This window comes from Podarcis raffonei, chromosome 2 (genome assembly GCF_027172205.1).
Source record: "Podarcis raffonei isolate rPodRaf1 chromosome 2, rPodRaf1.pri, whole genome shotgun sequence".
In the NCBI taxonomy this organism is placed as follows: domain Eukaryota; kingdom Metazoa; phylum Chordata; class Lepidosauria; order Squamata; family Lacertidae; genus Podarcis; species Podarcis raffonei.
The window spans coordinates 109,205,022-109,218,519 of NC_070603.1; positions in this window are offsets into that span (position 1 = coordinate 109,205,022).

Here is a 13,498-nt window from a genome sequence, read left to right on the forward strand (position 1 = left end):
AATGAGGTCCAAATGTGGAAAAGCAAGAAAGGCAGCAACGCCCATCGACTTTGGAACCCCCCCCCCAGTCCCTGCAAATATTTTATTGGGGGCCGAAGGGACCTGGGACCCTTCGAGTTGGCACCTATGTGTAGGTGGGACTTACCTCCTGGCATGAGGCAGAGCATAACGCAGACAGCAAGCAGCCAAGCTGGAGCCACACGAGGCTCTTGAATCTCCAGGATGAAGCCGTAACCCATTTTATAGCCCTTTGGTATGAAGAGAGAGAAAAAGAGATCGTGCCACTGGGCTCCCTTTTTTTCTTCTGTGGGCAGTCGGGTTTCTACCACCCTGGCAGCTGGGCAGCTCAGTTGGTTGAGTGGAGGAACCTGGAAAGAGCCATCTATGATATAAGTCCAGATGAAGCCTTATTGGCTTCTCTCAGGTCACCTGATCAACATGGGCTTGATAGCTGCAGTAACACACAATGGAGCTTCAGGACAGGCAGATGTCTGACTGTGATGACGAACTAGGTTAATCCATCCCAGTTCTACATGTGGCAGATTATATAGTATATCTGCGTTGTTGTTCTCTCTCTCTCTCTTATCAGATCAGTCCTTAGCAAGCACAACATGTGTAAAATAAACCCAGTGAGCCGTATTCACAGGTGGCTCAATTAGTACCAGGGAAGCTGAACATTTGGCTTTTAGCTCTATCAAACGGCCATCTCAGCTCTGCCCTTCGCAACCACTGAGCCTCATCTCTATGATACTCTTCAAGGCTCAGGGAAGTTATGTGCTTGGGTAGTGATGTGATTCATCTCAAAAAAGCAACACCCCCCCCCCAAGCTCCCATTTACTGCCGTCGCTGCATATGGATTGCTCTGTGTTCCAAAGCTAATGCTTGACATGTGGAAAGATAAATGACGAAACAGAATATTCAGAGACGGATGCACGAATTTGATCCAGGACTGAGTGGCCACATGTACACAGAAGGTGTGCACACACTGAGTTTTGTTTTGTGAGGTGAATGTGGTAAATGTAAAGCTGTCTGTCGCTGTTTGTGGGTTTGTGAGTTCATCCTACACTGTTACGTGTAGGAGGGAGACTGTTTAGGACTCAGTAAAGCACTGAGGGATTAGGGCAACTCCTAGAACTTGATACGAGGGGTTATAAAGGGCCAAGATTTAAAATTCCAGCATTGATCAGGCAGACTGTCGGCCACAATAATTAATCTTCCACATCTGGAGGGTTGGCTTGGCTTTTGGAGTGTGGACATTCTTTGTAACAGGATCTTAGGACACCAGGGATCTATAGGACACCTATGGTAATCTATAAACAGATTTAATAAAGCCAGCTCCTGCAGCATATTCTTGACCCAATAATAATAATAATAATAATAATAATAATAATAATAATAATAATACCCCGCCCTTTCCCGGTTCAAAAACTGGGCTCAGGGTGGCTAACAGGTTCAGTTCATTCGGTCAACCTAAACTTTCCTTCACCCTTTGTGCTGCAAACTCACAGAGAGAAAGTTTTTCCTTTTTACATTTGCAAACAGGCTTGGTTACTGGGATGCATTTGCAAACAGGCCTAGTTACTTTTCTACACAAAGCTGGGGTTCAGAATAAATTCTGTTCAATCCTTCCTTCAACACCTCAGAGAAAGATGAGGGGGAAAGCTGGGAAATAATGGGAGAGGAGGAGGAGAACAGTTCGCTGACATGTTATCACTAGAAACCATTCCAGACCCAGTGGCGGAGGGACCCTCTCCATCACCTGGGGCGGGGCGAACCACCCAGTGGCGCATGTTTGATGTCTGTATGGACTGCGCACGTGCAGCAGCCTGTGCGGTCTGTGCACGTGTACAGTTGCCGTGCGAGCGGCAGCCCATATGGACACCTGTACAGACGCAGCGCCCATACAGACTGTCGAATTCAAGCCAGCAGAGCCAGCGAAGTTCAGAGGAATTGGCCACCCTCCAGGTGCCCGGCTTGAATCCTTGTTGACCTCCCTGCCTGCGACTCCCGGCAAGATCAAAGCGAGGTCTTTATCGGCGATTCTTCCCAACGTGAAGAAGAACACACCATTCCTCCCCCTCCCATAGCCAGGGAGGGGAAAGAGACAGACAGAAATATATTTACATGTCTTTATTCCTGTCTTTCCAGCAGTACAGAGAAATCATATCTGTACTCTCTCATCCCAACTGCAGAGAGAGAATAACTCCACCCATGTACTTCCAGTACAGGGTCATGTGACATTCTGAGCTAACATCCGGCGCTCAGGGCACTGAATAGACTGTCCCTGGTTCCCACGGTACAGTCCCATAACGTCAACATCCTGTTTTCCATTCCAGCCACCTGGAGCTCGCTTCTGCATTGCTCCTTTTTTGTAACACAGACTGCATGCACGCCCACCGCCACTCTACAGCTGGGGGGAGGCAGCGGGCCATCTTGTCACCCCCCAGCATGCTGCCCGGGGTGGCCTGCCCCCTCCGCAACCCCCTTTGTATGCCCCTGTCCAGACCCACCATTCTCAGAACCTGGCAAGCCTTAAAGGTAGGAAAGCAAAGAGCCCGGAGGCAGAAGGCCCTAAGCAGCAAACATAGGGGTGTGTGTGTGCTGTTGATGAATGAGGAAGTCAGAGAGAAGGTGTGTGTGTGTGGAGATTTACTCGGGACAACGCCATTATTCCAAGGCTCGCTCTGTAAATATTGAATAAAAAGCAGGTGGTAAGGACTTTTCCTTGTCTTATCTGTTCCTGGCAACCTGCCGTGGGGGTTGGTTGTGTGGCAAGTCCCCTCCCCCCATGTGAAATGAAGACACTGGACACATTATTTAAGGTTAATGGGCGTAAAAGGCCACAACTTTATTGATTACAGGAATTGGAAGGTATTGGCCTTAGGCATTGTCTCCTATCGACTACCCGGCATGGAGACCAGGAAGGGTTATCCACCAGCCGTGGGAGTCCTGTTGAAGTACGCCAACTAGGATCCCACGGGTGTCACCGCTCAGGGGCGTGCCGTGGGCCCTCACCTCCCTAGGTTTCGGACAGGGCAACGCTCCCCGGAGTCCTCTACCGGACTACCCTTTTCATTGGGGGAAGGTGATGGCGCTTCCTTCCCCCCTTCATTTGCCTAACAATTACCTCTGCCAGTGGCTTTCCTCTGCTGCCTGACAGTGGCCAACAGGATTGCAACCTCTGCTCAGCCCTGCTCAATTTGGCTACACATGCATATTCTGCTGCTAGGGACCCATGTACACACCCAAAGCATTGTGTGGGGCTGTTTGAAAGCCTGCCTGCACACACACACCGATACAGCTCCTTTCAGGGGCTGGCTCTTCTTCTCCCCCTGCCATTCACCTTGATGGGTGGGGAACAGGCATGGACTTATTCCCTCACCCCATAGGAAAAGAGCACCTTCAGAGTCCTTGAATTTAGGTAACTATGGAATCTGGACAGCCAAAGCTTAGCAGTATCCTGAGAATCCAGGAGAGAACACCACAACACTAGCAGAGTCTGTGGAGGGAAGAGGTGAATGAATTGGTTGTGAGAGCTTTCCCAAAGCAATAAGACTTGTGCCAAAATGCTAATGAGGATGGCTGTCATGGGGGGGGGGTGAGAGTCCCTTGCAGCCCCCAGTTTTAGGCAGAGAACTCTCTCAGCTCCGATGACCATGTGACTTTCAGATGGATCCAGCCTTCAATAGTTTAACCTCACTTGGCTTAATATCGCTTTGCAGCAGCAAAGATAGTTTTAATACAATAGATATTTTTTTTAAAAAAATGGCCTTGTTGAGTATATTTACTATTAATGCTCAACCATACACAATTCAATCTGCATTGAAAAATAGGACTAAAGAACTTGACCCAAAAACTAGATAGAGGTTTAACAGCATATAACTTAAAATATCACAAGAAAACAAGGAAGGAGAATCAGAATCAGAGCCAACTGACCCCAAACATTCAAATCAGGGTGTATGTAGAAGACAGCAGGGAAGAACACAGGGCCTGGGTGGTAATAATAATAATAATAATAATAATAATAATAATAATAATAATAATACCCCACCCATCTGGCTGGGTTTCCCCAACCACTCTGGGCAGATTACAGCACATATAAAACATAATTTGTGTGGTGAGAGGTGATTCTTATGTTATTGGGGTCTTGAGCAGCATAAGGCTGTATAGATCAAACCTAGCACTTTTAATTAGGCATGGAAATTAACTGGTAGCCAGTATAGTCAGGCCAGGACAGGCCAGGCCTTACATTGCTTAGACCAGAGCATATGTCTTGAGCCAAGGCACTTGAGAGGCCCTGTAAATGCCGGTGCAATTTTGCCTTTTGGCAACATAAATGATTCTCCATGGAGCCTAAGGCTATCATACCTGCTAATCACAATGCCTGTATGGTATCTGGGGTAATATCTCTCTCTCTGCATACCTGTTGCTGGAGATCGTAAGTGAGAGAGTGCAATTATGCCCCACTTGTGGGCTGCCCATGGACAGAGAGTGAGCAGGATGGTGGACTGCACAAGCCTTTGGCTGGATCCACCTGAGCTCAACTTGCATGTTTCTATAAGTGATTTAGATCTGCACTGCAACCCTATGCCTGTTTACTCAGAAATCAGTGGGGCTTAGTCACCTGCATTGTGTAGGATTGCAGCTGGGTTGTGTGCAGTACCAGATCAGCTCTTAGTGAGCATGGGTAAAATGAATCCAGTTACTTTGAACAGTCTTTACAGGTGGCGCAATGAGTACAAGGGAAGCCAAACATTTTGTTTCTGCAAAAAAAATTTTCTCTTCCAGTAGCACCTTAAAGACCAACTAAGTTAGTTCTTGGTATGAGCTTTCGTGTGCATGCACGAAATTTTGTTTCTGGTCTATCAAATGGTCATCTCAGCTCTGTCCTTTGTCACCATTGAGCCTCATCACTGGATACTCTTCAAGGCACAAGGAAATTCTGTGCTTGGGTTGTGATGCAGTGTGTGAGTGTGTGTGTTAAAAAAGCCTACAAGATCCCATTCACTGCAGTCGTTGCATATTGATTGCTCTGCTTTGTAGACCTAATGCTTGAAATGTGGGATGATAATAACAGAACAGAACATTTGGGGAGGCCAGATAAGAAGATGGAATCTTGCAGCATGACTTTGATCCAGAACAGGCTGGTAATGTGTACACACAGAAGGTGCACACCTTAGATTTTATTTTGGGAGACAAATGTGGTAAATATAAATATAGAGCTATCGCTCAGACGGGATTCTTACCTGGGAGACAAATGAAAGATAATGTTAGAAATATAATTGATTTAATTGAATATTTGGGTTCCAGGAAAGATAAACAAGCAGCTTTGATATTTATAGATGCTGAGAAGGCATTTGATAATGTGTCTTGGTATTTTATGAAAAGAAACTTAGAACTTATGGATATGGGTCCAATGTTTCTTCATGGTATTCAGGCTATTTACTCTGCACAATATGCTAAATTATTAGTTAATAGCACATTAACCGACAAGATTGAGATTACAAAAGGAACTAGACAGGTTTAGTACTGACATTAGAACAACCGATATCCAGCGCAGTGGAAGCAATGGAGAGAATAGAAGAATATGGGCAATTAGCAGGTTTTAACTGGTCCCATCACCTCCTGGCAAATAGAAGGGGAAGAAATGGAGGCAGTGAGAGATTTTACTTTCTTGGGCTCCATGATCACTGCAATGGTGACAGCAGCCACGAAATTAAAAGACACCTGCTTCTTGGGAGAAGGGCAATGACAGGCCTAGACAGCATCTTGAGAAGTAGAGATGTCACCTTGCCAACAAAGGTCCGTATAGTTAAAGCCATGGTTTTCCCAGTAGTGATGTATGGAAGTGAGAGCTGGACCATAAAGAAGGCTGATCGCCAAAGAATTGATGCTTTTGAATTATGGTGCTGGAGAAGACTCTTGAGAGTCCCATGGACTGCAAGAAGATCAAACGCATCTATTCTTAAGGAAATCAGCCCTGAGTGCTCACTGGAAGGACAGATTGTGAAGCTGAGGCTCCAGTACTTTGGCCACCTCATGAGAAGAGAAGACTCCCTGGAGAAGACACTGATGCTGGGAAAGATGGAGGGCATAAGGAGAAGGGGGCGACAGAGGACGAGATGGCTGGATAGTGTTTTCGAGGTTACCAGCATGAGTTTGACCAAACTGCGGGAAGTAGTGGAGGACAGAGGTGCCTGGCGTGCTCTGGTCCATGGGGTCACGAAGAGTCGGACACGACTAAACGACTAAACAACAACAACAACATACTCAACAAATCCAAAATGAAATTATTAACTAAGAATATGGATAGTAAGGAAATAGAGGAACTGCAACAGAAAACAGGAATGATGATGGTAGCAAAAAAAGTAAAATATCTGGGAGTCTGGCTTACATCTAAAAATATAAATCTGTATAAGGATAATTATGAGAAAGTGTGGAATTAAGTCAAAAGATATTTGGAAATTTGGGGAAGAATGAAATTATCATTTATGGGAAGAATTTCTGCTATAAAAATGAGCGTGCTACCAAGAATGTTATTTTTATTTCAAACAATCCCGATTATCAGCGGAACAGGACAATTCAATATATGGCAAAAGAGACTTTTGAAATTTTTTTGGCAAGGGGAAAAAACGAGAATTAAGTATAAGCTTTTGACAGATGCAAAAGAAAGAGGAGGATTTTCCTTGCCATATCTCAAAATCTATTATGAGGCGTCCTGTTGGTTGAAGGATTGGATGCTTTTGGACAATATGGATGTATTGGATTTAAAAGGATTCGATAACAGATTCGGCTGGCACACTTATTTGTAGTATGACAAGGTTAAAGTACATAGAGGCTTCCTAAACCACACTATAAGAAAATCAGTTTATGAGGTCTGGAACAGATATAAAACATTGTTAGAATGGTAAACTCCGTGGTGGCTTTCACCACTGGAAGCCTTCGTGGTAAAAAAGAAAAATATGGTAATTGATTGGGCTACATACAAAGACTTGTTAATGGAAGTTGACAACAAATTGAAGCTAAAGTCATTTGAAGAGATAAGAGGCAAGCTATCAGATTGGTTGCAGTACCATCAATTGCAAGATATATTTAAGGAAGATAGTAAGAGAAATGGTTTTGGTAATACTAAATCAAAACTAGAGACAGAGTTGCTAGATAGCAAAAGAAAAACATTGTCAAAGATGTATAAGTTATTATTAGAATGGCATACAAAGGATGAAGAAGTTAAGTCGGTTATGATTAAATGGTCTCAAGATTTCGGTCATAATATTGAATTAGATAAGTGGGAAAGATTGCGTGGACAGGCAAAGTCCCCCCAACCCCAGGCAACCCCCAGGTGGAATAATGACTCAAGACACTATGTTATGGGATTAAAATTGGCAACAACTTTATTAAAACTTCAGATGTAGGGAGACCTTGGCTTAGGCATTGGGTGTTTATCCCTCCCAGTCCCCGGCCGGGAAGCTGGGAAACATCAGGGTTATCCAGAATGAGTGGGGATTGGGCTGGCTCTGGAGAACATCTGTTCAAGCAGAGAGCCCACCCCCCCTTTTTGCCACCGTCACAGGGGAGAGCAATGACAACCTATTGGCGTATGGCCAACGCCTCCCCTCAAACAACCCCTTTAACGGGAAACCCTGGGATCACCGCCGCAGGGGGGGCGTGGGTCACTGCTTCACCCCCCCCCCCAAATTAGGGAAGATAAAGGATTCTGCCCAAGGCCTGAAACCGCCAAAGTTGTGACGTTTTGCTACGGGGAAGGCAAAACCTGCAAATGCAGGAAAATTTCTTTCCGGCCCTTCAGCAGCGACCGTGATGTAGCAGCGCCCGTGTACCTGTGAAGAAGAGGTTAACCTGCAAAAGAAGGCTTAACTGAGGGAGGGCAGAGTGGGAGAAGCTCTGGAGCTGGCTGAGGATTCCCAGGTAAGTTCTGCCCTCTATTGTGTGGGCAGGGTGGTCCCTCCCTGGCCAAATCTCCTGCCAACACGTCCCCAGCCAGGATAGGATAACTGGCAGAGGTAGGAGGAGACCTCCAGGTGTCCGGCTGCGGGTGGTGGTGGTGGTGAAGCCAGGTTGTACTGCCAGGAGCAGCATAGGTCCAGGGGTGTGAACTCCAAAACAGAGTCCACAGCAGCAAGAGGTCAGGTCAGTTTCTCCTTCTCCATGCCAACAGGCTGGACGATGTGTTACGGCTTCACCCTGCAGACCCAGAGGCCACACTTGGCTAAGCTTTGGCTACTTGCTGCCTGTGTTACCCTCTTCTTTGGGCTAGGAGGTAAGTCCCGCTTATGAGATAGGAGGGGAGTTACAACACCAGTGCTCGGAATCCCTTTTTTTTGGGGGGGGATACTTTTTCAGAAAGTCAGCAGGTGCTGAAAAGACAGCGGAGGTGGCAACCGCCTAAAAATGGAGGGGAGGGAATTCCAAAGGGTAGGCAGGTGCCACAACACACCAAAGACCTAAATGGTGTGGAACGGACCTCCTGATAACATGGTCCCTTGCAGGAGGTTCTCTCTAGGAGAATGCAGTGATACGTTGTGTATGGAGGGGAGGAGGAGACCTCCAACTAGTGGGGATTGTTCCAACTATTATTTGAGCCTTTTATTCTTCCTGTTAGTAACGTATTTTTATTTTTATTGATTACAGTAAGGTCCCAGGGTGAGCCACTGACATCTAAAAACAGAAGCTGCTCTGGAAAGTTTGGAGAAAGCCCTGAAACAGATTTTGTGTTTCCCTGGGGGGGATTTCAAAGGTGCAAGGAGAAATCTGTGTGCCGATGAAGCACTCTGCTTACTACTGCTGCCCCATAATAATAACAATAACAATAATTTATTATTTATATCCTGCCCATCTGGCTGAGTTTCCCCAGCCACTCTGGCCGGCTCCCAGCATTAAAAAGATGCCATGTTTAAGTGGATCAGGTCCAACATGGTTTCTTTAAACTAAAATTTGAAGCAAGCTTGCAGTTTTAAACTATGCACACTTAATTTTGCACACAATTCTCAAGCATCCAGCTCCTCCTGTTCTGCAGCCTCCTTTCTACCTGGGTTTTCACTATGCCTTTCCCTCCCTACTCCTTTTCTGCCGACCTCTCGCCCAAGACACCGGAACGGATTAAGTTTGAGAACCAAGATACCACTGTAGATAGATCGATAGATGATGATAGATAGATGATAGATAGATAGATAGATAGATAGATATAGATAGATATAGATCGATAGATGATAGATAGAGATAGATGATAGATGATAGATAGATAGATGATAGATAGATAGATAGATAGATAGATGATAAATAGATAGATATAGATCGATAGATGATAGATAGAGATAGATAGATAGATAGATAGATAGATAGATAGATAGATAGATAGAGATAGATAGATAGATAGATAGATAGATAGATGATAGATAGATGATAGATAGATAAATAGATATAGATAGATAGATGATAGATAGATAAATAGATATAGATTGATAGATGATAGATAGAGATAGATAGATGATAGATAGATAGATAGATGATAGATAGATACATAGATAGATGATAGATGATAGATAGATAGATGATAGATAGATAGATGATAGATGATAGATAGATAGATAGATGATATAGATAGATATTGATAGATTGTTGTTGTTGTTGTTTAGTCGTTTAGTCGTGTCCGACTCTTCGTGACCCCATGGACCAGAGCACGCCAGGCACCTCTTGTCCTCCACTACCTCCCGCAGTTTGGTCAAACTCATGCTGGTAACCTCGAAAACACTATCCAACCATCTCATCCTCTGTCGCCCCCTTCTCCTTGTGCCCTCCACCTTTCCCAGCATCAGTGTCTTCTCCAGGGAGTCTTCTCTTCTCATGAGGTGGCCAAAGTACTGGAGCCTCAGCTTCACGATCTGTCCTTCCAGTGAGCACTCAGGGCTGATTTCATTAAGAATGGATGCATTTGATCTTCTTGCAGTCCATGGGACTCTCAAGAGTCTTCTCCAGCACCATAATTCAAAAGCATCAATTCTTCGGCGATCAGCCTTCTTTATGGTCCAGCTCTCACTTCCATACATCACTACTGGGAAAACCATGGCTTTAACTATACGGACCTTTGTTGGCAAGGTGACGTCTCTACTTCTCAAGATGCTGTCTAGGCCTGTCATTGCCCTTCTCCCAAGAAGCAGGCGTCTTTTAATTTCGTGGCTGCTGTCACCATCTGCAGTGATCATGGAGCCCAAGAAAGTAAAATATCTCACTGCCTCCATTTCTTCCCCTTCTATTTGCCAGGAGGTGATGGGACCAGTGGCCATGATCTTCGTTTTTTTGATGTTGAGCTTCAGACCATATTTTGCACTCTCCTCTTTCACCCTCATTAAAAGGTTCTTTAATTCCTCCTCACTTTCTGCCATCAAGGTTGTGTCATCTGCATATCTGAGGTTGTTGATATTTCTTCCGGCAATCTTAATTCCAGTTTGGGATTCATCCAGCCCAGCCTTTCGCATGATGTATTCTGCGTATAAATTAAATAAGCAGGGAGACAAAATACAGCCTTGTCGTACGCCTTTCCCAATTTTGAACCAATCAGTTGTTCCATATCCAGTTCTAACTGTAGCTTCTTGTCCCACATAGAGATTTCTCAGGAGACAGATGAGGTGATCAGGCACTCCCATTTCTTTAAGAACTTGCCATAGTTTGCTGTGGTCGACACAGTCAAAGGCTTTTGCATAGTCAATGAAGCAGAAGTAGATGTCTTTCTGGAACTCTCTAGCTTTCTCCATAATCCAGCGCATGTTTGCAATTTGGTCTCTGGTTCCTCTGCCTCTTCTAAATCCAGCTTGCACTTCTGGGAGTTCTCGATCCACATACTGTTTGAGCCTTCCTTGTAGAATTTTAAGCATAACCTTGCTAGCGTGTGAAATGAGTGCAATTGTGCGGTAGTTGGAGCATTCTTTGGCACTGCCCTTCTTTGGGATTGGGATGTAGACTGATCTTCTCCAATCTTCTGGCCACTGCTGAGTTTTCCAAATTTGCTGGCATATTGAGTGTAGCACCTTAACAGCATCATCTTTTAAAATTTTAAATAGTTCAGCTGGAATACCATCACTTCCACTGGCCTTGTTATTTGCAGTGCTTTCTAAGGCCCATTTGACTTCACTTTCCAGGATGTCTGGCTCAAGGTCAGCAACCACACTACCTGGGGTGTACGAGACATCCATATCTTTCTGGTATAATTCCTCTGTGTATTCTTGCCACCTCTTCTTGATGTCTTCTGCTTCTGTTAGGTCCTTACCACTTTTGTCCTTTATTATGGTAATCTTTGTACGAAATGTTCCTTTCATATCTCCAATTTTCTTGAACAGATCTCTGGTTCTTCCCATTCTGTTGTTTTCCTCTATTTGTTTGCACTGCTCGTTTAAGAAGGCCTTCTTGTCTCTCCTTGCTATTCTTTGGAAATCTGCATTCAATTTCCTGTATCTTTCACTATCTCCCTCGCATTTTGCTTGCCTTCTCTCCTCCGCTATTTGTAAGGCCTCGTTGGACAGCCACTTTGCTTTCTTGCATTTCCTTTTCATTGGGATGGTTTTCGTTGCTGCCTCCTGTACAATGTTACGAGCCTCCATCCATAGTTCTTCAGGCACTCTGTCCAGCAAATCTAAATCCTTAAACCTGTTCCTCACTTCCACTGTGTATTCATAAGGGATTTGACTTAGATTGTATCTTACCGGCCCAGTGGTTTTTCCTACTTTCTTCAGTTTAAGCTTGAATTTTGCTATAAGAAGCTGATGATCTGAGCCACAGTCAGCTCCAGGTCTTGTTTTTGCTGACTGTATAGAGCTTCCCCTTCATGGATCACTGCCTTGCCGTGGCGAAGGGGCTTGAAGAACTCAGAGAAGCTATGAACTACGCCGAGCAGGGCACACAAGATGAACAGGTCATAGTGGAGAGTTTTGACCAAACGTGATCCACCTGGAGGAGGAACCGGCAAGCCACTCCAGTATCCTTGCCAAGAAAACTCCATGGACAAAGACAACAGGCATTGATAGATAGATAGATGATAGATAGATAGATAGATAGATAGATAGATAGATGATAGATAGATAGATAGATAGATAGATAGATAGATGATAGATAGATAGATGATAGATAGATGATAGATAGATAGATAGATGATAGATAGATAGATGATAGATAGATGATAGATAGATGATAGATAGATGATAGATAGATGATAGATAGATGGTAGCTATCAGCCTCTGAATGGGCAGGGCAGAAATGTTGCAAATAAATTTGTGGGAGGGTTCTGGGAAGCACCCAGCTTGTCGCTGCAAAAAACGAGACGGTGAGCTTGGTGGATGTCTGGGGCTGCTCTTCTGGCACAGCAGAACTCTTCTTAGACCCTTCTCACCTAGGCAGGTTGCTTGCCAGGAAGAGCTGAAATGAGGCATTTCTTTTACAGCAGTAGCAATCAACTGCCAGGTCTGCAAACTGGTGCCGGAGGAGAGCATGCAGTGCTGGCCTAGAAGAAGCAATTGCACAATGAGGGATGGATATTGCTTGCAGTTAATAACTATTGATGGTAAGGATTCTGTCGAGGGTGCTTGTCATTGTCTCTGCTCCAACTCCTAAAACAGCTGTGGAGAAGCTTTGGCACTCCAGGTGTTCTTTTAATTTCAGTCCACCATTCTGACTTTTTGTATGTTTTGAATTATTGCTGGGGTGGGTGGCACTGTGGTCTAAACCACTGAGCCTCCTGGGCTTGCCGATCAGAAGGTCGGCGGTTTGAATCCCTGTGACGGGGTGAGCTCCCGTTGCTCTGTCCCAGCTCCTGCCAACCTAGCAGTTCGAAAGCACACCAGTGCAAGTAGATAAATAGGTACTGCTGTGGCAGGAAGATAAACAGTGTTTCCATATGCTCTGGTTTCTGTCAGTGTCCTATTGCACCAGAAGCGGTTTAGTCCTGCTGGCTACATGACCTGGAAAGCTGTCTGTGGACAAATGGCGTCTCCCTCAGCCTGAAAGCGAGATGAGCGCCACAACCCCATAGTCATCTTGGACTGGACTTAACCATCCAGGAGTCCTTTACCTGTGGTGGTGGGAGGAGACCAGCAGTACCTCCTAATTACTGAGAGTGGAGGCAGTATGGTGATGGGAGCTGCCAAGAAGGAGCCATATGTGGCCTTCAAAGTGCATGCTGCAGCTGTCATTGGCACCGTGGCAGCAGTGGTGGGTGATGGAGGCCAGTTCTGCTGCCCCCGTGGATCCTGCCGCCTGAGGCGGTTACCTCCCCTTGCCTCATGGGTGGACCAGCCTGGCTTAGCATTCTACTTGTACCGAGGACGTATCCTGCACGTTCATTTGGCCTTTGTCTCCACAGTCGAAACAGATACCGTAAAACATATACGTAGGAACTGCATTTCCAAAGCCACAAACATGTGCAGGCGCAAATTCCTGAGCGACGACAGAAAAGAAATCTACGCTTTTGCCTGCTGTGATGAAAATGGGTGTT